Source organism: Gossypium raimondii, unplaced genomic scaffold (genome assembly GCF_025698545.1).
Source record: "Gossypium raimondii isolate GPD5lz unplaced genomic scaffold, ASM2569854v1 Contig00235_ERROPOS10200000+, whole genome shotgun sequence".
Taxonomy (NCBI): domain Eukaryota; kingdom Viridiplantae; phylum Streptophyta; class Magnoliopsida; order Malvales; family Malvaceae; genus Gossypium; species Gossypium raimondii.
Genome location: NW_026291353.1, coordinates 66,159 through 86,245, shown reverse-complemented (window position 1 = coordinate 86,245; position 20,087 = coordinate 66,159). Strand labels below are relative to the sequence as shown.

General features: G+C 43.4%; 61 pseudogenes; all 61 read left to right on the top strand.

Moving 5' to 3' along the window:
* The first annotated feature begins 3 nt into the window (after window positions 1-3).
* Window positions 4-118, top strand: LOC128037083 (5S ribosomal RNA; annotated as a pseudogene).
* A 178-nt stretch (window positions 119-296) lies between these two features.
* Window positions 297-409, top strand: LOC128037277 (5S ribosomal RNA; annotated as a pseudogene).
* A 176-nt stretch (window positions 410-585) lies between these two features.
* LOC128037404 (5S ribosomal RNA) lies at window positions 586-700 on the top strand (annotated as a pseudogene).
* Window positions 701-1,165: 465 nt separating this feature from the next.
* Window positions 1,166-1,278, top strand: LOC128037392 (5S ribosomal RNA; annotated as a pseudogene).
* Window positions 1,279-1,454: 176 nt separating this feature from the next.
* On the top strand, window positions 1,455-1,569 carry LOC128037122 (5S ribosomal RNA; annotated as a pseudogene).
* Window positions 1,570-1,747: 178 nt separating this feature from the next.
* LOC128037260 (5S ribosomal RNA) lies at window positions 1,748-1,860 on the top strand (annotated as a pseudogene).
* Window positions 1,861-2,036: 176 nt separating this feature from the next.
* On the top strand, window positions 2,037-2,149 carry LOC128037293 (5S ribosomal RNA; annotated as a pseudogene).
* A 177-nt stretch (window positions 2,150-2,326) lies between these two features.
* LOC128037105 (5S ribosomal RNA) lies at window positions 2,327-2,440 on the top strand (annotated as a pseudogene).
* Window positions 2,441-2,617: 177 nt separating this feature from the next.
* LOC128037146 (5S ribosomal RNA) lies at window positions 2,618-2,730 on the top strand (annotated as a pseudogene).
* Window positions 2,731-2,906: 176 nt separating this feature from the next.
* On the top strand, window positions 2,907-3,020 carry LOC128037143 (5S ribosomal RNA; annotated as a pseudogene).
* A 176-nt stretch (window positions 3,021-3,196) lies between these two features.
* Window positions 3,197-3,311, top strand: LOC128037087 (5S ribosomal RNA; annotated as a pseudogene).
* A 177-nt stretch (window positions 3,312-3,488) lies between these two features.
* On the top strand, window positions 3,489-3,601 carry LOC128037378 (5S ribosomal RNA; annotated as a pseudogene).
* A 177-nt stretch (window positions 3,602-3,778) lies between these two features.
* On the top strand, window positions 3,779-3,891 carry LOC128037390 (5S ribosomal RNA; annotated as a pseudogene).
* Window positions 3,892-4,069: 178 nt separating this feature from the next.
* Window positions 4,070-4,179, top strand: LOC128037255 (5S ribosomal RNA; annotated as a pseudogene).
* A 178-nt stretch (window positions 4,180-4,357) lies between these two features.
* On the top strand, window positions 4,358-4,472 carry LOC128037073 (5S ribosomal RNA; annotated as a pseudogene).
* Window positions 4,473-4,648: 176 nt separating this feature from the next.
* Window positions 4,649-4,761, top strand: LOC128037342 (5S ribosomal RNA; annotated as a pseudogene).
* A 754-nt stretch (window positions 4,762-5,515) lies between these two features.
* Window positions 5,516-5,628, top strand: LOC128037239 (5S ribosomal RNA; annotated as a pseudogene).
* A 177-nt stretch (window positions 5,629-5,805) lies between these two features.
* On the top strand, window positions 5,806-5,919 carry LOC128037268 (5S ribosomal RNA; annotated as a pseudogene).
* A 176-nt stretch (window positions 5,920-6,095) lies between these two features.
* LOC128037354 (5S ribosomal RNA) lies at window positions 6,096-6,208 on the top strand (annotated as a pseudogene).
* A 176-nt stretch (window positions 6,209-6,384) lies between these two features.
* Window positions 6,385-6,498, top strand: LOC128037294 (5S ribosomal RNA; annotated as a pseudogene).
* Window positions 6,499-6,965: 467 nt separating this feature from the next.
* Window positions 6,966-7,076, top strand: LOC128037373 (5S ribosomal RNA; annotated as a pseudogene).
* Window positions 7,077-7,254: 178 nt separating this feature from the next.
* On the top strand, window positions 7,255-7,366 carry LOC128037313 (5S ribosomal RNA; annotated as a pseudogene).
* Window positions 7,367-7,544: 178 nt separating this feature from the next.
* Window positions 7,545-7,655, top strand: LOC128037372 (5S ribosomal RNA; annotated as a pseudogene).
* A 177-nt stretch (window positions 7,656-7,832) lies between these two features.
* On the top strand, window positions 7,833-7,946 carry LOC128037121 (5S ribosomal RNA; annotated as a pseudogene).
* Window positions 7,947-8,123: 177 nt separating this feature from the next.
* LOC128037153 (5S ribosomal RNA) lies at window positions 8,124-8,238 on the top strand (annotated as a pseudogene).
* Window positions 8,239-8,416: 178 nt separating this feature from the next.
* On the top strand, window positions 8,417-8,528 carry LOC128037312 (5S ribosomal RNA; annotated as a pseudogene).
* Window positions 8,529-8,707: 179 nt separating this feature from the next.
* On the top strand, window positions 8,708-8,821 carry LOC128037228 (5S ribosomal RNA; annotated as a pseudogene).
* A 177-nt stretch (window positions 8,822-8,998) lies between these two features.
* On the top strand, window positions 8,999-9,112 carry LOC128037216 (5S ribosomal RNA; annotated as a pseudogene).
* A 178-nt stretch (window positions 9,113-9,290) lies between these two features.
* Window positions 9,291-9,402, top strand: LOC128037202 (5S ribosomal RNA; annotated as a pseudogene).
* A 179-nt stretch (window positions 9,403-9,581) lies between these two features.
* Window positions 9,582-9,696, top strand: LOC128037082 (5S ribosomal RNA; annotated as a pseudogene).
* A 180-nt stretch (window positions 9,697-9,876) lies between these two features.
* LOC128037067 (5S ribosomal RNA) lies at window positions 9,877-9,991 on the top strand (annotated as a pseudogene).
* Window positions 9,992-10,167: 176 nt separating this feature from the next.
* Window positions 10,168-10,279, top strand: LOC128037311 (5S ribosomal RNA; annotated as a pseudogene).
* Window positions 10,280-10,458: 179 nt separating this feature from the next.
* On the top strand, window positions 10,459-10,572 carry LOC128037238 (5S ribosomal RNA; annotated as a pseudogene).
* Window positions 10,573-10,748: 176 nt separating this feature from the next.
* LOC128037254 (5S ribosomal RNA) lies at window positions 10,749-10,862 on the top strand (annotated as a pseudogene).
* A 178-nt stretch (window positions 10,863-11,040) lies between these two features.
* LOC128037227 (5S ribosomal RNA) lies at window positions 11,041-11,154 on the top strand (annotated as a pseudogene).
* Window positions 11,155-11,331: 177 nt separating this feature from the next.
* Window positions 11,332-11,446, top strand: LOC128037080 (5S ribosomal RNA; annotated as a pseudogene).
* A 465-nt stretch (window positions 11,447-11,911) lies between these two features.
* Window positions 11,912-12,024, top strand: LOC128037263 (5S ribosomal RNA; annotated as a pseudogene).
* A 177-nt stretch (window positions 12,025-12,201) lies between these two features.
* Window positions 12,202-12,314, top strand: LOC128037189 (5S ribosomal RNA; annotated as a pseudogene).
* A 179-nt stretch (window positions 12,315-12,493) lies between these two features.
* On the top strand, window positions 12,494-12,605 carry LOC128037357 (5S ribosomal RNA; annotated as a pseudogene).
* A 465-nt stretch (window positions 12,606-13,070) lies between these two features.
* LOC128037188 (5S ribosomal RNA) lies at window positions 13,071-13,183 on the top strand (annotated as a pseudogene).
* A 177-nt stretch (window positions 13,184-13,360) lies between these two features.
* On the top strand, window positions 13,361-13,473 carry LOC128037187 (5S ribosomal RNA; annotated as a pseudogene).
* A 466-nt stretch (window positions 13,474-13,939) lies between these two features.
* LOC128037348 (5S ribosomal RNA) lies at window positions 13,940-14,051 on the top strand (annotated as a pseudogene).
* Window positions 14,052-14,228: 177 nt separating this feature from the next.
* On the top strand, window positions 14,229-14,342 carry LOC128037145 (5S ribosomal RNA; annotated as a pseudogene).
* Window positions 14,343-14,517: 175 nt separating this feature from the next.
* Window positions 14,518-14,630, top strand: LOC128037353 (5S ribosomal RNA; annotated as a pseudogene).
* A 179-nt stretch (window positions 14,631-14,809) lies between these two features.
* Window positions 14,810-14,923, top strand: LOC128037104 (5S ribosomal RNA; annotated as a pseudogene).
* A 178-nt stretch (window positions 14,924-15,101) lies between these two features.
* Window positions 15,102-15,215, top strand: LOC128037221 (5S ribosomal RNA; annotated as a pseudogene).
* Window positions 15,216-15,391: 176 nt separating this feature from the next.
* On the top strand, window positions 15,392-15,505 carry LOC128037215 (5S ribosomal RNA; annotated as a pseudogene).
* Window positions 15,506-15,968: 463 nt separating this feature from the next.
* On the top strand, window positions 15,969-16,083 carry LOC128037199 (5S ribosomal RNA; annotated as a pseudogene).
* A 177-nt stretch (window positions 16,084-16,260) lies between these two features.
* Window positions 16,261-16,373, top strand: LOC128037209 (5S ribosomal RNA; annotated as a pseudogene).
* A 178-nt stretch (window positions 16,374-16,551) lies between these two features.
* LOC128037102 (5S ribosomal RNA) lies at window positions 16,552-16,665 on the top strand (annotated as a pseudogene).
* A 177-nt stretch (window positions 16,666-16,842) lies between these two features.
* LOC128037186 (5S ribosomal RNA) lies at window positions 16,843-16,955 on the top strand (annotated as a pseudogene).
* Window positions 16,956-17,133: 178 nt separating this feature from the next.
* LOC128037249 (5S ribosomal RNA) lies at window positions 17,134-17,246 on the top strand (annotated as a pseudogene).
* Window positions 17,247-17,424: 178 nt separating this feature from the next.
* On the top strand, window positions 17,425-17,537 carry LOC128037297 (5S ribosomal RNA; annotated as a pseudogene).
* Window positions 17,538-17,714: 177 nt separating this feature from the next.
* On the top strand, window positions 17,715-17,827 carry LOC128037291 (5S ribosomal RNA; annotated as a pseudogene).
* A 177-nt stretch (window positions 17,828-18,004) lies between these two features.
* Window positions 18,005-18,117, top strand: LOC128037229 (5S ribosomal RNA; annotated as a pseudogene).
* A 177-nt stretch (window positions 18,118-18,294) lies between these two features.
* LOC128037248 (5S ribosomal RNA) lies at window positions 18,295-18,407 on the top strand (annotated as a pseudogene).
* A 176-nt stretch (window positions 18,408-18,583) lies between these two features.
* LOC128037141 (5S ribosomal RNA) lies at window positions 18,584-18,700 on the top strand (annotated as a pseudogene).
* A 176-nt stretch (window positions 18,701-18,876) lies between these two features.
* LOC128037101 (5S ribosomal RNA) lies at window positions 18,877-18,990 on the top strand (annotated as a pseudogene).
* A 177-nt stretch (window positions 18,991-19,167) lies between these two features.
* On the top strand, window positions 19,168-19,280 carry LOC128037259 (5S ribosomal RNA; annotated as a pseudogene).
* A 176-nt stretch (window positions 19,281-19,456) lies between these two features.
* On the top strand, window positions 19,457-19,569 carry LOC128037322 (5S ribosomal RNA; annotated as a pseudogene).
* A 178-nt stretch (window positions 19,570-19,747) lies between these two features.
* Window positions 19,748-19,860, top strand: LOC128037185 (5S ribosomal RNA; annotated as a pseudogene).
* The last annotated feature ends 227 nt before the right edge of the window (window positions 19,861-20,087 follow it).

Sequence of the window (20,087 nt, the reverse complement as noted above, 5' to 3'; positions counted from 1 at the left end):
GGCGGGTGCGATCATACCGGCACTAATGCACGGATCCCATCGAACTCCATGATTAAGCGTGCTTGGCGAGAGTAGTACTAGGATGGGTGACCTCTGGGAAGTCCTCGTGTTGCACCCTCCATTTTATTTCATATAATGTTTTTTAGTTGCATTTTCTCGGCGTGGTGTAACTCATTCGTTATTTGCGTTTTGTGAAATAAACAATTTGAAGCGATATTTGGTCAATTTGCATTTAAATTCGAGCGCAAGCTGCGATAAGGGCGACCTTTATATGAATAGATTGCGCAAGAGTTGGCGGGTGCGATCATACCGGCACTAATGCACGGATCCCATCGAACTCCATGATTAAGCGTGCTTGGCGAGTAGTACTAGGATGGGTGACCTCTGGGAAGTCCTCGTGTTGCACCCTCCATTTTATTTCATATAATGTTTTTTAGTTGCATTTTCTCGGCGTGGTGTAACTCATTCGTTATTTGCGTTTTGTGAAATAAACAATTTGAAGCGATATTTGGTCGAATTTGCATTTAAATTGGCGCAAGCTGCGATAAGGCGACCTTTATATGAATAGATTGCGCAAGAGTTGGCGGGTGCGATCATACCGGCACTAATGCCGGATCCCATCGAACTCCATGATTAAGCGTGCTTGGCGAGAGTAGTACTAGGATGGGTGACCTCTGGGGAAGTCCTCGTGTTGCACCCTCCATTTTATTTCATATAATGTTTTTTAGTTGCATTTTCTCGGCGTGGTGTAACTCATTCGTTATTTGCGTTTTGTGAAATAAACAATTTGAAGCGATATTTGGTCGAATTTGCATTTAAATTCGGCGCAAGCTGCGATAAGGGCGACCTTTATATGAATAGATTGCGCAAGAGTTGGCGGTGCGATCATACCGGCACTAATGCGGATCCCATCGAACTCATGATTAAGCGTGCTTGGCGAGAGTAGTACTAGGATGGGTGACCTCTGGAAGTCCTCGTGTTGCACCCTCCATTTTATTTCATATAATGTTTTTTAGTTGCATTTTCTCGGCGTGGTGTAACTCATTCGTTATTTGCGTTTTGTGAAATAAACAATTTGAAGCGATATTTGGTCGAATTTGCATTTAAATTGGCGCAAAGCTGCGATAAGGGCGACCTTTATATGAATAGATTGCGCAAGAGTTGGCGGTGCGATCATACCGGCACTAATGCCGGATCCCATCGAACTCATGATTAAGCGTGCTTGGCGAGAGTAGTACTAGGATGGGTGACCTCTGGGAAGTCCTCGTGTTGCACCCTCCATTTTATTTCATATAATGTTTTTTAGTTGCATTTTCTCGGCGTGGTGTAACTCATTCGTTATTTGCGTTTTGTGAAATAAACAATTTGAAGCGATATTTGGTCGAATTTGCATTTAAATTGGCGCAAGCTGCGATAAGGGCGACCTTTATATGAATAGATTGCGCAGAGTTGGCGGATGCGATCATACCGGCACTAATGCCGGATCCCATCGAACTCCATGATTAAGCGTGCTTGGCGAGAGTAGTACTAGGATGGGTGACCTCACAGGAAGTCCTCGTGTTGCACCCTCCATTTTATTTCATATAATGTTTTTTAGTTGCATTTTCTCGGCGTGGTGTAACTCATTCGTTATTTGCGTTTTGTGAAATAAACAATTTGAAGCGATATTTGGTCGAATTTGCATTTAAATTCGGCGCAAGCTGCGATAAGGGCGACCTTTATATGAATAGATTGCGCAAGAGTTGGCGGGTGCGATCATACCGGCACTAATGCGGATCCCATCGAACTCATGATTAAGCGTGCTTGGCGAGAGTAGTACTAGGATGGGTGACCTCACAGGAAGTCCTCGTGTTGCACCCTCCATTTTATTTCATATAATGTTTTTTAGTTGCATTTTCTCGGCGTGGTGTAACTCATTCGTTATTTGCGTTTTGTGAAATAAACAATTTGAAGCGATATTTGGTCAATTTGCATTTAAATTGGCGCAAGCTGCGATAAAGGCGACCTTTATATGAATAGATTGCGCAAGAGTTGGCGGGTGCGATCATACCGGCACTAATGCCGGATCCCATCGAACTCCATGATTAAGCGTGCTTGGCGAGTAGTACTAGGATGGGTGACCTCACAGGAAGTCCTCGTGTTGCACCTCCATTTTATTTCATATAATGTTTTTTTAGTTGCATTTTCTCGGCGTGGTGTAACTCATTCGTTATTTGCGTTTTGTGAAATAAACAATTTGAAGCGATATTTGGTCGAATTTGCATTTAAATTCGGCGCAAGCTGCGATAAGGCGACCTTTATATGAATAGATTGCGCAAGAGTTGGCGGGTGCGATCATACCGGCACTAATGCCGGATCCCATCGAACTCCATGATTAAGCGTGCTTGGCGAGAGTAGTACTAGGATGGGTGACCTCTGGGAAGTCCTCGTGTTGCACCCTCCATTTTATTTCATATAATGTTTTTTAGTTGCATTTTCTCGGCGTGGTGTAACTCATTCGTTATTTGCGTTTTGTGAAATAAACAATTTGAAGCGATATTTGGTCGAATTTGCATTTAAATTCGGCGCAAGCTGCGATAAGGCGACCTTTATATGAATAGATTGCGCAAGAGTTGGCGGGTGCGATCATACCGGCACTAATGCCGGATCCCATCGAACTCCGCGATTAAGCGTGCTTGGCGAGTAGTACTAGGATGGGTGACCTCACAGGAAGTCCTCGTGTTGCACCCTCCATTTTATTTCATATAATGTTTTTTAGTTGCATTTTCTCGGCGTGGTGTAACTCATTCGTTATTTGCGTTTTGTGAAATAAACAATTTGAAGCGATATTTGGTCGAATTTGCATTTAAATTCGGCGCAAGCTGCGATAAGGCACCTTTATATGAATAGATTGCGCAAGAGTTGGCGGGTGCGATCATACCGGCACTAATGCGGGATCCCATCGAACTCCATGATTAAGCGTGCTTGGCGAGAGTAGTACTAGGATGGGTGACCTCTGGGAAGTCCTCGTGTTGCACCCTCCATTTTATTTCATATAATGTTTTTTAGTTGCATTTTCTCGGCGTGGTGTAACTCATTCGTTATTTGCGTTTTGTGAAATAAACAATTTGAAGCGATATTTGGTCAATTTGCATTTAAATTGGCGCAAGCTGCGATAAGGGCGACCTTTATATGAATAGATTGCGCAAGAGTTGGCGGGTGCGATCATACCGGCACTAATGCCGGATCCCATCGAACTCCATGATTAAGCGTGCTTGGCGAGAGTAGTACTAGGATGGGTGACCTCACAGGAAGTCCTCGTGTTGCACCTCCATTTTATTTCATATAATGTTTTTTAGTTGCATTTTCTCGGCGTGGTGTAACTCATTCGTTATTTGCGTTTTGTGAAATAAACAATTTGAAGCGATATTTGGTCGAATTTGCATTTAAATTCGGCGCAAGCTGCGATAAAGGCGACCTTTATATGAATAGATTGCGCAAGAGTTGGCGGGTGCGATCATACCGGCACTAATGCACGGATCCCATCGAACTCATGATTAAGCGTGCTTGGCGAGTAGTACTAGGATGGGTGACCTCACAGGAAGTCCTCGTGTTGCACCCTCCATTTTATTTCATATAATGTTTTTTAGTTGCATTTTCTCGGCGTGGTGTAACTCATTCGTTATTTGCGTTTTGTGAAATAAACAATTTGAAGCGATATTTGGTCGAATTTGCATTTAAATTCGGCGCAAGCTGCGATAAGGGCGACCTTTATATGAATAGATTGCGCAAGAGTTGGCGGTGCGATCATACCGGCACTAATGCCGGATCCCATCGAACTCATGATTAAGCGTGCTTGGCGAGAGTAGTACTAGGATGGGTGACCTCTGGGAAGTCCTCGTGTTGCACCCTCCATTTTATTTCATATAATGTTTTTTAGTTGCATTTTCTCGGCGTGGTGTAACTCATTCGTTATTTGCGTTTTGTGAAATAAACAATTTGAAGCGATATTTGGTCGAATTTGCATTTAAATTCGGCGCAAGCTGCGATAAGGGCGACCTTTATATGAATAGATTGCGCAAGAGTTGGCGGGTGCGATCATACCGGCACTAATGCCGGATCCCATCGAACTCCGATTAAGCGTGCTTGGCGAGTAGTACTAGGATGGGTGACCTCTGGGAAGTCCTCGTGTTGCACCCTCCATTTTATTTCATATAATGTTTTTTTAGTTGCATTTTCTCGGCGTGGTGTAACTCATTCGTTATTTGCGTTTTGTGAAATAAACAATTTGAAGCGATATTTGGTCGATTTGCATTTAAATTGGCGCAAAGCTGCGATAAGGGCGACCTTTATATGAATAGATTGCGCAAGAGTTGGCGGGTGCGATCATACCGGCACTAATGCGGGATCCCATCGAACTCCATGATTAAGCGTGCTTGGCGAGAGTAGTACTAGGATGGGTGACCTCTGGGGAAGTCCTCGTGTTGCACCCTCCCATTTTATTTCATATAATGTTTTTTAGTTGCATTTTCTCGGCGTGGTGTAACTCATTCGTTATTTGCGTTTTGTGAAATAAACAATTTGAAGCGATATTTGGTCAATTTGCATTTAAATTGGCGCAAGCTGCGATAAAGGCGACCTTTATATGAATAGATTGCGCAAGAGTTGGCGGTGCGATCATACCGGCACTAATGCCGGATCCCATCGAACTCCATGATTAAGCGTGCTTGGCGAGTAGTACTAGGATGGGTGACCTCTGGGGAAGTCCTCGTGTTGCACCCTCCATTTTATTTCATATAATGTTTTTTTAGTTGCATTTTCTCGGCGTGGTGTAACTCATTCGTTATTTGCGTTTTGTGAAATAAACAATTTGAAGCGATATTTGGTCGAATTTGCATTTAAATTCGGCGCAAGCTGCGATAAGGGCGACCTTTATATGAATAGATTGCGCAAGAGTTGGCGGGTGCGATCATACCGGCACTAATGCGGATCCCATCGAACTCATGATTAAGCGTGCTTGGCGAGAGTAGTACTAGGATGGGTGACCTCTGGAAGTCCTCGTGTTGCACCCTCCATTTTATTTCATATAATGTTTTTTAGTTGCATTTTCTCGGCGTGGTGTAACTCATTCGTTATTTGCGTTTTGTGAAATAAACAATTTGAAGCGATATTTGGTCAATTTGCATTTAAATTCGGCGCAAGCTGCGATAAGGGCGACCTTTATATGAATAGATTGCGCAAGAGTTGGCGGTGCGATCATACCGGCACTAATGCGGATCCCATCGAACTCATGATTAAGCGTGCTTGGCGAGAGTAGTACTAGGATGGGTGACCTCTGGGAAGTCCTCGTGTTGCACCCTCCATTTTATTTCATATAATGTTTTTTAGTTGCATTTTCTCGGCGTGGTGTAACTCATTCGTTATTTGCGTTTTGTGAAATAAACAATTTGAAGCGATATTTGGTCGAATTTGCATTTAAATTGGCGCAAGCTGCGATAAGGGCGACCTTTATATGAATAGATTGCGCAGAGTTGGCGGGTGCGATCATACCGGCACTAATGCGGATCCCATCGAACTCATGATTAAGCGTGCTTGGCGAGAGTAGTACTAGGATGGGTGACCTCTGGGGAAGTCCTCGTGTTGCACCCTCCATTTTATTTCATATAATGTTTTTTAGTTGCATTTTCTCGGCGTGGTGTAACTCATTCGTTATTTGCGTTTTGTGAAATAAACAATTTGAAGCGATATTTGGTCAAATTTGCATTTAAATTCGGCGCAAGCTGCGATAAGGCGACCTTTATATGAATAGATTGCGCAAGAGTTGGCGGGTGCGATCATACCGGCACTAATGCACGGATCCCATCGAACTCCATGATTAAGCGTGCTTGGCGAGTAGTACTAGGATGGGTGACCTCTGAGGAAGTCCTCGTGTTGCACCCTCCATTTTATTTCATATAATGTTTTTTAGTTGCATTTTCTCGGCGTGGTGTAACTCATTACGTTATTTGCGTTTTGTGAAATAAACAATTTGAAGCGATATTTGGTCAATTTGCATTTAAATTGGCGCAAGCTGCGATAAGGGCGACCTTTATATGAATAGATTGCGCAAGAGTTGGCGGTGCGATCATACCGGCACTAATGCCGGATCCCATCGAACTCCATGATTAAGCGTGCTTGGCGAGTAGTACTAGGATGGGTGACCTCACAGGAAGTCCTCGTGTTGCACCCTCCATTTTATTTCATATAATGTTTTTTAGTTGCATTTTCTCGGCGTGGTGTAACTCATTCGTTATTTGCGTTTTGTGAAATAAACAATTTGAAGCGATATTTGGTCGAATTTGCATTTAAATTGGCGCAAGCTGCGATAAAGGCGACCTTTATATGAATAGATTGCGCAAGAGTTGGCGGTGCGATCATACCGGCACTAATGCGGATCCCATCGAACTCCATGATTAAGCGTGCTTGGCGAGAGTAGTACTAGGATGGGTGACCTCTGAGGAAGTCCTCGTGTTGCACCCTCCCATTTTATTTCATATAATGTTTTTTAGTTGCATTTTCTCGGCGTGGTGTAACTCATTCGTTATTTGCGTTTTGTGAAATAAACAATTTGAAGCGATATTTGGTCAATTTGCATTTAAATTGAGGCGCAAGCTGCGATAAGGCGACCTTTATATGAATAGATTGCGCAAGAGTTGGCAGGTGCGATCATACCGGCACTAATGCGGATCCCATCGAACTCATGATTAAGCGTGCTTGGCGCGAGTAGTACTAGGATGGGTGACCTCTGGGAAGTCCTCGTGTTGCACCCTCCATTTTATTTCATATAATGTTTTTTAGTTGCATTTTCTCGGCGTGGTGTAACTCATTCGTTATTTGCGTTTTGTGAAATAAACAATTTGAAGCGATATTTGGTCGAATTTGCATTTAAATTCGGCGCAAGCTGCGATAAGGCGACCTTTATATGAATAGATTGCGCAAGAGTTGGCGGGTGCGATCATACCGGCACTAATGCGGATCCCATCGAACTCCATGATTAAGCGTGCTTGGCGAGTAGTACTAGGATGGGTGACCTCTGGGAAGTCCTCGTGTTGCACCCTCCATTTTATTTCATATAATGTTTTTTAGTTGCATTTTCTCGGCGTGGTGTAACTCATTCGTTATTTGCGTTTTGTGAAATAAACAATTTGAAGCGATATTTGGTCGAATTTGCATTTAAATTCGGCGCAAGCTGCGATAAGGGCGACCTTTATATGAATAGATTGCGCAAGAGTTGGCGGGTGCGATCATACCGGCACTAATGCCGGATCCCATCGAACTCCATGATTAAGCGTGCTTGGCGAGTAGTACTAGGATGGGTGACCTCTGGGAAGTCCTCGTGTTGCACCCTCCCATTTTATTTCATATAATGTTTTTTAGTTGCATTTTCTCGGCGTGGTGTAACTCATTCGTTATTTGCGTTTTGTGAAATAAACAATTTGAAGCGATATTTGGTCGAATTTGCATTTAAATTGGCGCAAGCTGCGATAAGGGCGACCTTTATATGAATAGATTGCGCAAGAGTTGGCGGGTGCGATCATACCGGCACTAATGCGGATCCCATCGAACTCCATGATTAAGCGTGCTTGGCGAGTAGTACTAGGATGGGTGACCTCTGGGAAGTCCTCGTGTTGCACCCTCCATTTTATTTCATATAATGTTTTTTAGTTGCATTTTCTCGGCGTGGTGTAACTCATTCGTTATTTGCGTTTTGTGAAATAAACAATTTGAAGCGATATTTGGTCGAATTTGCATTTAAATTGGCGCAAGCTGCGATAAGGGCGACCTTTATATGAATAGATTGCGCAAGAGTTGGCGGGTGCGATCATACCGGCACTAATGCGGATCCCATCGAACTCCATGATTAAGCGTGCTTGGCGAGAGTAGTACTAGGATGGGTGACCTCACAGGAAGTCCTCGTGTTGCACCCTCCATTTTATTTCATATAATGTTTTTTAGTTGCATTTTCTCGGCGTGGTGTAACTCATTCGTTATTTGCGTTTTGTGAAATAAACAATTTGAAGCGATATTTGGTCGAATTTGCATTTAAATTGGGCGCAAGCTGCGATAAGGGCGACCTTTATATGAATAGATTGCGCAAGAGTTGGCGGTGCGATCATACCGGCACTAATGCCGGATCCCATCGAACTCCATGATTAAGCGTGCTTGGCGAGAGTAGTACTAGGATGGGTGACCTCACAGGAAGTCCTCGTGTTGCACCCTCCATTTTATTTCATATAATGTTTTTTAGTTGCATTTTCTCGGCGTGGTGTAACTCATTCGTTATTTGCGTTTTGTGAAATAAACAATTTGAAGCGATATTTGGTCGAATTTGCATTTAAATTCGGCGCAAGCTGCGATAAGGGCGACCTTTATATGAATAGATTGCGCAAGAGTTGGCGGGTGCGATCATACCGGCACTAATGCCGGATCCCATCGAACTCCATGATTAAGCGTGCTTGGCGAGTAGTACTAGGATGGGTGACCTCTGGGAAGTCCTCGTGTTGCACCCTCCCATTTTATTTCATATAATGTTTTTTAGTTGCATTTTCTCGGCGTGGTGTAACTCATTCGTTATTTGCGTTTTGTGAAATAAACAATTTGAAGCGATATTTGGTCGAATTTGCATTTAAATTCGGCGCAAGCTGCGATAAGGGCGACCTTTATATGAATAGATTGCGCAAGAGTTGGCGGGTGCGATCATACCGGCACTAATGCACGGATCCCATCGAACTCCATGATTAAGCGTGCTTGGCGAGTAGTACTAGGATGGGTGACCTCACAGGAAGTCCTCGTGTTGCACCCTCCATTTTATTTCATATAATGTTTTTTAGTTGCATTTTCTCGGCGTGGTGTAACTCATTCGTTATTTGCGTTTTGTGAAATAAACAATTTGAAGCGATATTTGGTCGAATTTGCATTTAAATTGGGCGCAAGCTGCGATAAGGGCGACCTTTATATGAATAGATTGCGCAAGAGTTGGCGGTGCGATCATACCGGCACTAATGCCGGATCCCATCGAACTCCATGATTAAGCGTGCTTGGCGAGAGTAGTACTAGGATGGGTGACCTCTGGGAAGTCCTCGTGTTGCACCCTCCATTTTATTTCATATAATGTTTTTTAGTTGCATTTTCTCGGCGTGGTGTAACTCATTCGTTATTTGCGTTTTGTGAAATAAACAATTTGAAGCGATATTTGGTCGATTTTGCATTTAAATTCGGCGCAAGCTGCGATAAGGGCGACCTTTATATGAATAGATTGCGCAAGAGTTGGCGGGTGCGATCATACCGGCACTAATGCCGGATCCCATCGAACTCCGCGATTAAGCGTGCTTGGCGAGTAGTACTAGGATGGGTGACCTCTGGGAAGTCCTCGTGTTGCACCCTCCATTTTATTTCATATAATGTTTTTTTAGTTGCATTTTCTCGGCGTGGTGTAACTCATTCGTTATTTGCGTTTTGTGAAATAAACAATTTGAAGCGATATTTGGTCGAATTTGCATTTAAATTCGGCGCAAGCTGCGATAAGGGCGACCTTTATATGAATAGATTGCGCAAGAGTTGGCGGGTGCGATCATACCGGCACTAATGCACGGATCCCATCGAACTCCATGATTAAGCGTGCTTGGCGAGAGTAGTACTAGGATGGGTGACCTCTGGGAAGTCCTCGTGTTGCACCCTCCCATTTTATTTCATATAATGTTTTTTAGTTGCATTTTCTCGGCGTGGTGTAACTCATTCGTTATTTGCGTTTTGTGAAATAAACAATTTGAAGCGATATTTGGTCGAATTTGCATTTAAATTCGGCGCAAGCTGCGATAAGGGCGCACCTTTATATGAATAGATTGCGCAAGAGTTGGCGGGTGCGATCATACCGGCACTAATGCAGGATCCCATCGAACTCCATGATTAAGCGTGCTTGGCGAGAGTAGTACTAGGATGGGTGACCTCTGGGGAAGTCCTCGTGTTGCACCCTCCATTTTATTTCATATAATGTTTTTTAGTTGCATTTTCTCGGCGTGGTGTAACTCATTCGTTATTTGCGTTTTGTGAAATAAACAATTTGAAGCGATATTTGGTCGAATTTGCATTTAAATTGGCGCAAGCTGCGATAAGGCGACCTTTATATGAATAGATTGCGCAAGAGTTGGCGGGTGCGATCATACCGGCACTAATGCCGGATCCCATCGAACTCCATGATTAAGCGTGCTTGGCGAGTAGTACTAGGATGGGTGACCTCTGGGAAGTCCTCGTGTTGCACCCTCCCATTTTATTTCATATAATGTTTTTTAGTTGCATTTTCTCGGCGTGGTGTAACTCATTCGTTATTTGCGTTTTGTGAAATAAACAATTTGAAGCGATATTTGGTCGAATTTGCATTTAAATTCGGCGCAAGCTGCGATAAAGGCGACCTTTATATGAATAGATTGCGCAAGAGTTGGCGGGTGCGATCATACCGGCACTAATGCCGGATCCCATCGAACTCATGATTAAGCGTGCTTGGCGAGAGTAGTACTAGGATGGGTGACCTCACAGGAAGTCCTCGTGTTGCACCCTCCATTTTATTTCATATAATGTTTTTTAGTTGCATTTTCTCGGCGTGGTGTAACTCATTCGTTATTTGCGTTTTGTGAAATAAACAATTTGAAGCGATATTTGGTCAATTTGCATTTAAATTGAGGCGCAAGCTGCGATAAGGCGACCTTTATATGAATAGATTGCGCAAGAGTTGGCGGTGCGATCATACCGGCACTAATGCAGGATCCCATCGAACTCCATGATTAAGCGTGCTTGGCGAGAGTAGTACTAGGATGGGTGACCTCTGGGAAGTCCTCGTGTTGCACCCTCCATTTTATTTCATATAATGTTTTTTAGTTGCATTTTCTCGGCGTGGTGTAACTCATTCGTTATTTGCGTTTTGTGAAATAAACAATTTGAAGCGATATTTGGTCAATTTGCATTTAAATTCGAGCGCAAGCTGCGATAAGGGCGACCTTTATATGAATAGATTGCGCAAGAGTTGGCGGGTGCGATCATACCGGCACTAATGCACGGATCCCATCGAACTCCATGATTAAGCGTGCTTGGCGAGTAGTACTAGGATGGGTGACCTCACAGGAAGTCCTCGTGTTGCACCCTCCATTTTATTTCATATAATGTTTTTTAGTTGCATTTTCTCGGCGTGGTGTAACTCATTCGTTATTTGCGTTTTGTGAAATAAACAATTTGAAGCGATATTTGGTCAATTTGCATTTAAATTCGGCGCAAGCTGCGATAAAGGCGACCTTTATATGAATAGATTGCGCAAGAGTTGGCGGGTGCGATCATACCGGCACTAATGCACGGATCCCATCGAACTCCATGATTAAGCGTGCTTGGCGAGAGTAGTACTAGGATGGGTGACCTCTGGGAAGTCCTCGTGTTGCACCCTCCATTTTATTTCATATAATGTTTTTTAGTTGCATTTTCTCGGCGTGGTGTAACTCATTCGTTATTTGCGTTTTGTGAAATAAACAATTTGAAGCGATATTTGGTCGAATTTGCATTTAAATTGGCGCAAGCTGCGATAAAGGCGACCTTTATATGAATAGATTGCGCAAGAGTTGGCGGTGCGATCATACCGGCACTAATGCCGGATCCCATCGAACTCCATGATTAAGCGTGCTTGGCGAGTAGTACTAGGATGGGTGACCTCTGGGAAGTCCTCGTGTTGCACCCTCCATTTTATTTCATATAATGTTTTTTAGTTGCATTTTCTCGGCGTGGTGTAACTCATTCGTTATTTGCGTTTTGTGAAATAAACAATTTGAAGCGATATTTGGTCGAATTTGCATTTAAATTGGCGCAAGCTGCGATAAAGGCGACCTTTATATGAATAGATTGCGCAAGAGTTGGCGGATGCGATCATACCGGCACTAATGCGGATCCCATCGAACTCCATGATTAAGCGTGCTTGGCGAGAGTAGTACTAGGATGGGTGACCTCTGGGAAGTCCTCGTGTTGCACCCTCCATTTTATTTCATATAATGTTTTTTAGTTGCATTTTCTCGGCGTGGTGTAACTCATTCGTTATTTGCGTTTTGTGAAATAAACAATTTGAAGCGATATTTGGTCGAATTTGCATTTAAATTGGCGCAAGCTGCGATAAGGGCGACCTTTATATGAATAGATTGCGCAAGAGTTGGCGGGTGCGATCATACCGGCACTAATGCGGATCCCATCGAACTCCATGATTAAGCGTGCTTGGCGAGAGTAGTACTAGGATGGGTGACCTCTGGGAAGTCCTCGTGTTGCACCCTCCATTTTATTTCATATAATGTTTTTTTAGTTGCATTTTCTCGGCGTGGTGTAACTCATTCGTTATTTGCGTTTTGTGAAATAAACAATTTGAAGCGATATTTGGTCGAATTTGCATTTAAATTGAGCGCAAGCTGCGATAAGGGCGACCTTTATATGAATAGATTGCGCAAGAGTTGGCGGGTGCGATCATACCGGCACTAATGCGGATCCCATCGAACTCCATGATTAAGCGTGCTTGGCGAGTAGTACTAGGATGGGTGACCTCTGAGGAAGTCCTCGTGTTGCACCCTCCATTTTATTTCATATAATGTTTTTTAGTTGCATTTTCTCGGCGTGGTGTAACTCATTCGTTATTTGCGTTTTGTGAAATAAACAATTTGAAGCGATATTTGGTCGAATTTGCATTTAAATTCGGCGCAAGCTGCGATAAAGGCGACCTTTATATGAATAGATTGCGCAAGAGTTGGCGGTGCGATCATACCGGCACTAATGCGGATCCCATCGAACTCCATGATTAAGCGTGCTTGGCGAGTAGTACTAGGATGGGTGACCTCTGGGAAGTCCTCGTGTTGCACCCTCCATTTTATTTCATATAATGTTTTTTAGTTGCATTTTCTCGGCGTGGTGTAACTCATTCGTTATTTGCGTTTTGTGAAATAAACAATTTGAAGCGATATTTGGTCAATTTGCATTTAAATTCGGCGCAAGCTGCGATAAGGGCGACCTTTATATGAATAGATTGCGCAAGAGTTGGCGGGTGCGATCATACCGGCACTAATGCGGATCCCATCGAACTCCATGATTAAGCGTGCTTGGCGAGAGTAGTACTAGGATGGGTGACCTCTGGGAAGTCCTCGTGTTGCACCCTCCATTTTATTTCATATAATGTTTTTTAGTTGCATTTTCTCGGCGTGGTGTAACTCATTCGTTATTTGCGTTTTGTGAAATAAACAATTTGAAGCGATATTTGGTCGAATTTGCATTTAAATTGGCGCAAGCTGCGATAAAGGCGACCTTTATATGAATAGATTGCGCAAGAGTTGGCGGGTGCGATCATACCGGCACTAATGCGGATCCCATCGAACTCCATGATTAAGCGTGCTTGGCGAGAGTAGTACTAGGATGGGTGACCTCTGGGAAGTCCTCGTGTTGCACCCTCCATTTTATTTCATATAATGTTTTTTAGTTGCATTTTCTCGGCGTGGTGTAACTCATTCGTTATTTGCGTTTTGTGAAATAAACAATTTGAAGCGATATTTGGTCGAATTTGCATTTAAATTCGGCGCAAGCTGCGATAAGGGCGACCTTTATATGAATAGATTGCGCAAGAGTTGGCGGGTGCGATCATACCGGCACTAATGCGGATCCCATCGAACTCCATGATTAAGCGTGCTTGGCGAGTAGTACTAGGATGGGTGACCTCTGGGAAGTCCTCGTGTTGCACCTCCATTTTATTTCATATAATGTTTTTTAGTTGCATTTTCTCGGCGTGGTGTAACTCATTCGTTATTTGCGTTTTGTGAAATAAACAATTTGAAGCGATATTTGGTCGAATTTGCATTTAAATTCGGCGCAAGCTGCGATAAGGGCGACCTTTATATGAATAGATTGCGCAAGAGTTGGCGGGTGCGATCATACCGGCACTAATGCGGGATCCCATCGAACTCCATGATTAAGCGTGCTTGGCGAGTAGTACTAGGATGGGTGACCTCTGGGAAGTCCTCGTGTTGCACCCTCCATTTTATTTCATATAATGTTTTTTAGTTGCATTTTCTCGGCGTGGTGTAACTCATTCGTTATTTGCGTTTTGTGAAATAAACAATTTGAAGCGATATTTGGTCGATTTGCATTTAAATTCGGGCAAGCTGCGATAAAGGGCGACCTTTATATGAATAGATTGCGCAAGAGTTGGCGGGTGCGATCATACCGGCACTAATGCCGGATCCCATCGAACTCCATGATTAAGCGTGCTTGGGAGAGTAGTACTAGGATGGGTGACCTCACAGGAAGTCCTCGTGTTGCACCCTCCATTTTATTTCATATAATGTTTTTTAGTTGCATTTTCTCGGCGTGGTGTAACTCATTCGTTATTTGCGTTTTGTGAAATAAACAATTTGAAGCGATATTTGGTCGAATTTGCATTTAAATTGGCGCAAGCTGCGATAAGGCGACCTTTATATGAATAGATTGCGCAAGAGTTGGCGGTGCGATCATACCGGCACTAATGCCGGATCCCATCGAACTCCATGATTAAGCGTGCTTGGCGAGTAGTACTAGGATGGGTGACCTCACAGGAAGTCCTCGTGTTGCACCCTCCATTTTATTTCATATAATGTTTTTTAGTTGCATTTTCTCGGCGTGGTGTAACTCATTCGTTATTTGCGTTTTGTGAAATAAACAATTTGAAGCGATATTTGGTCGAATTTGCATTTAAATTGAGGCGCAAGCTGCGATAAGGGCGACCTTTATATGAATAGATTGCGCAAGAGTTGGCGGGTGCGATCATACCGGCACTAATGCCGGATCCCATCGAACTCCATGATTAAGCGTGCTTGGCGAGAGTAGTACTAGGATGGGTGACCTCTGGGAAGTCCTCGTGTTGCACCCTCCATTTTATTTCATATAATGTTTTTTAGTTGCATTTTCTCGGCGTGGTGTAACTCATTCGTTATTTGCGTTTTGTGAAATAAACAATTTGAAGCGATATTTGGTCGAATTTGCATTTAAATTCGGGCGCAAGCTGCGATAAAGGCGACCTTTATATGAATAGATTGCGCAAGAGTTGGCGGTGCGATCATACCGGCACTAATGCGGATCCCATCGAACTCCATGATTAAGCGTGCTTGGCGAGAGTAGTACTAGGATGGGTGACCTCTGGGGAAGTCCTCGTGTTGCACCCTCCATTTTATTTCATATAATGTTTTTTAGTTGCATTTTCTCGGCGTGGTGTAACTCATTCGTTATTTGCGTTTTGTGAAATAAACAATTTGAAGCGATATTTGGTCGAATTTGCATTTAAATTGGCGCAAGCTGCGATAAGGGCGACCTTTATATGAATAGATTGCGCAAGAGTTGGCGGTGCGATCATACCGGCACTAATGCCGGATCCCATCGAACTCCATGATTAAGCGTGCTTGGCGAGAGTAGTACTAGGATGGGTGACCTCTGGGAAGTCCTCGTGTTGCACCCTCCATTTTATTTCATATAATGTTTTTTAGTTGCATTTTCTCGGCGTGGTGTAACTCATTCGTTATTTGCGTTTTGTGAAATAAACAATTTGAAGCGATATTTGGTCGAATTTGCATTTAAATTCGGCGCAAGCTGCGATAAGGGCGACCTTTATATGAATAGATTGCGCAAGAGTTGGCGGGTGCGATCATACCGGCACTAATGCCGGATCCCATCGAACTCCATGATTAAGCGTGCTTGGCGAGTAGTACTAGGATGGGTGACCTCTGGAAGTCCTCGTGTTGCACCTCCATTTTATTTCATATAATGTTTTTTAGTTGCATTTTCTCGGCGTGGTGTAACTCATTCGTTATTTGCGTTTTGTGAAATAAACAATTTGAAGCGATATTTGGTGAATTTGCATTTAAATTGGCGCAAGCTGCGATAAGGGCGACCTTTATATGAATAGATTGCGCAAGAGTTGGCGGTGCGATCATACCGGCACTAATGCACGGATCCCATCGAACTCCATGATTAAGCGTGCTTGGCGAGAGTAGTACTAGGATGGGTGACCTCTGGGAAGTCCTCGTGTTGCACCCTCCATTTTATTTCATATAATGTTTTTTAGTTGCATTTTCTCGGCGTGGTGTAACTCATTCGTTATTTGCGTTTTGTGAAATAAACAATTTGAAGCGATATTTGGTCGAATTTGCATTTAAATTGGCGCAAGCTGCGATAAGGGCGACCTTTATATGAATAGATTGCGCAAGAGTTGGCGGGTGCGATCATACCGGCACTAATGCCGGATCCCATCGAACTCCATGATTAAGCGTGCTTGGCGAGAGTAGTACTAGGATGGGTGACCTCTGGAAGTCCTCGTGTTGCACCCTCCATTTTATTTCATATAATGTTTTTTAGTTGCATTTTCTCGGCGTGGTGTAACTCATTCGTTATTTGCGTTTTGTGAAATAAACAATTTGAAGCGATATTTGGTCGAATTTGCATTTAAATTCGGCGCAAGCTGCGATAAGGGCGACCTTTATATGAATAGATTGCGCAAGAGTTGGCGGGTGCGATCATACCGGCACTAATGCCGGATCCCATCGAACTCCATGATTAAGCGTGCTTGGCGAGAGTAGTACTAGGATGGGTGACCTCTGGGAAGTCCTCGTGTTGCACCCTCCATTTTATTTCATATAATGTTTTTTAGTTGCATTTTCTCGGCGTGGTGTAACTCATTCGTTATTTGCGTTTTGTGAAATAAACAATTTGAAGCGATATTTGGTCGAATTTGCATTTAAATTGGCGCAAGCTGCGATAAAGGCGACCTTTATATGAATAGATTGCGCAAGAGTTGGCGGGTGCGATCATACCGGCACTAATGCGGATCCCATCGAACTCCATGATTAAGCGTGCTTGGCGAGAGTAGTACTAGGATGGGTGACCTCTGGGAAGTCCTCGTGTTGCACCCTCCATTTTATTTCATATAATGTTTTTTAGTTGCATTTTCTCGGCGTGGTGTAACTCATTCGTTATTTGCGTTTTGTGAAATAAACAATTTGAAGCGATATTTGGTCGAATTTGCATTTAAATTCGGCGCAAGCTGCGATAAGGGCGACCTTTATATGAATAGATTGCGCAAGAGTTGGCGGGTGCGATCATACCGGCACTAATGCCGGATCCCATCGAACTCCATGATTAAGCGTGCTTGGCGAGTAGTACTAGGATGGGTGACCTCACAGGAAGTCCTCGTGTTGCACCCTCCATTTTATTTCATATAATGTTTTTTAGTTGCATTTTCTCGGCGTGGTGTAACTCATTCGTTATTTGCGTTTTGTGAAATAAACAATTTGAAGCGATATTTGGTCGAATTTGCATTTAAATTCGGCGCAAGCTGCGATAAAGGCGACCTTTATATGAATAGATTGCGCAAGAGTTGGCGGGTGCGATCATACCGGCACTAATGCGGGATCCCATCGAACTCATGATTAAGCGTGCTTGGCGAGAGTAGTACTAGGATGGGTGACCTCTGGGAAGTCCTCGTGTTGCACCTCCATTTTATTTCATATAATGTTTTTTAGTTGCATTTTCTCGGCGTGGTGTAACTCATTCGTTATTTGCGTTTTGTGAAATAAACAATTTGAAGCGATATTTGGTCGAATTTGCATTTAAATTGGGCGCAAGCTGCGATAAAGGCGACCTTTATATGAATAGATTGCGCAAGAGTTGGCGGGTGCGATCATACCGGCACTAATGCCGGATCCCATCGAACTCATGATTAAGCGTGCTTGGCGAGAGTAGTACTAGGATGGGTGACCTCTGGGAAGTCCTCGTGTTGCACCCTCCATTTTATTTCATATAATGTTTTTTAGTTGCATTTTCTCGGCGTGGTGTAACTCATTCGTTATTTGCGTTTTGTGAAATAAACAATTTGAAGCGATATTTGGTCAATTTGCATTTAAATTCGGCGCAAGCTGCGATAAGGGCGACCTTTATATGAATAGATTGCGCAAGAGTTGGCGGGTGCGATCATACCGGCACTAATGCGGATCCCATCGAACTCCATGATTAAGCGTGCTTGGCGAGAGTAGTACTAGGATGGGTGACCTCTGGGAAGTCCTCGTGTTGCACCTCCATTTTATTTCATATAATGTTTTTTAGTTGCATTTTCTCGGCGTGGTGTAACTCATTCGTTATTTGCGTTTTGTGAAATAAACAATTTGAAGCGATATTTGGTCGAATTTGCATTTAAATTCGGCGCAAGCTGCGATAAGGGCGACCTTTATATGAATAGATTGCGCAAGAGTTGGCGGGTGCGATCATACCGGCACTAATGCCGGATCCCATCGAACTCCATGATTAAGCGTGCTTGGCGAGTAGTACTAGGATGGGTGACCTCACAGGAAGTCCTCGTGTTGCACCCTCCATTTTATTTCATATAATGTTTTTTAGTTGCATTTTCTCGGCGTGGTGTAACTCATTCGTTATTTGCGTTTTGTGAAATAAACAATTTGAAGCGATATTTGGTCAATTTGCATTTAAATTGGCGCAAGCTGCGATAAGGGCGACCTTTATATGAATAGATTGCGCAAGAGTTGGCGGGTGCGATCATACCGGCACTAATGCACGGATCCCATCGAACTCCGCATGATTAAGCGTGCTTGGCGAGAGTAGTACTAGGATGGGTGACCTCTGGGAAGTCCTCGTGTTGCACCCTCCATTTTATTTCATATAATGTTTTTTAGTTGCATTTTCTCGGCGTGGTGTAACTCATTCGTTATTTGCGTTTTGTGAAATAAACAATTTGAAGCGATATTTGGTCAATTTGCATTTAAATTCGGCGCAAGCTGCGATAAGGCGACCTTTATATGAATAGATTGCGCAAGAGTTGGCGGGTGCGATCATACCGGCACTAATGCCGGATCCCATCGAACTCCATGATTAAGCGTGCTTGGCGAGAGTAGTACTAGGATGGGTGACCTCTGGGAAGTCCTCGTGTTGCACCCTCCATTTTATTTCATATAATGTTTTTTAGTTGCATTTTCTCGGCGTGGTGTAACTCATTCGTTATTTGCGTTTTGTGAAATAAACAATTTGAAGCGATATTTGGTCAATTTGCATTTAAATTCGGCGCAAGCTGCGATAAGGGCGACCTTTATATGAATAGATTGCGCAAGAGTTGGCGGGTGCGATCATACCGGCACTAATGCGGATCCCATCGAACTCATGATTAAGCGTGCTTGGCGAGAGTAGTACTAGGATGGGTGACCTCACAGGAAGTCCTCGTGTTGCACCCTCCATTTTATTTCATATAATGTTTTTTAGTTGCATTTTCTCGGCGTGGTGTAACTCATTCGTTATTTGCGTTTTGTGAAATAAACAATTTGAAGCGATATTTGGTCAATTTGCATTTAAATTCGGCGCAAGCTGCGATAAGGGCACCTTTATATGAATAGATTGCGCAAGAGTTGGCGGATGCGATCATACCGGCACTAATGCCGGATCCCATCGAACTCCATGATTAAGCGTGCTTGGCGAGTAGTACTAGGATGGGTGACCTCTGGGGAAGTCCTCGTGTTGCACCCTCCATTTTATTTCATATAATGTTTTTTAGTTGCATTTTCTCGGCGTGGTGTAACTCATTCGTTATTTGCGTTTTGTGAAATAAACAATTTGAAGCGATATTTGGTCGAATTTGCATTTAAATTGAGCGCAAGCTGCGATAAGGGCGACCTTTATATGAATAGATTGCGCAAGAGTTGGCGGGTGCGATCATACCGGCACTAATGCGGATCCCATCGAACTCCATGATTAAGCGTGCTTGGCGAGAGTAGTACTAGGATGGGTGACCTCTGGGAAGTCCTCGTGTTGCACCCTCCATTTTATTTCATATAATGTTTTTTAGTTGCATTTTCTCGGCGTGGTGTAACTCATTCGTTATTTGCGTTTTGTGAAATAAACAATTTGAAGCGATATTTGGTCGAATTTGCATTTAAATTGGCGCATAAGCTGCGATAAAGGCGACCTTTATATGAATAGATTGCGCAAGAGTTGGCGGTGCGATCATACCGACACTAATGCGGATCCCATCGAACTCCATGATT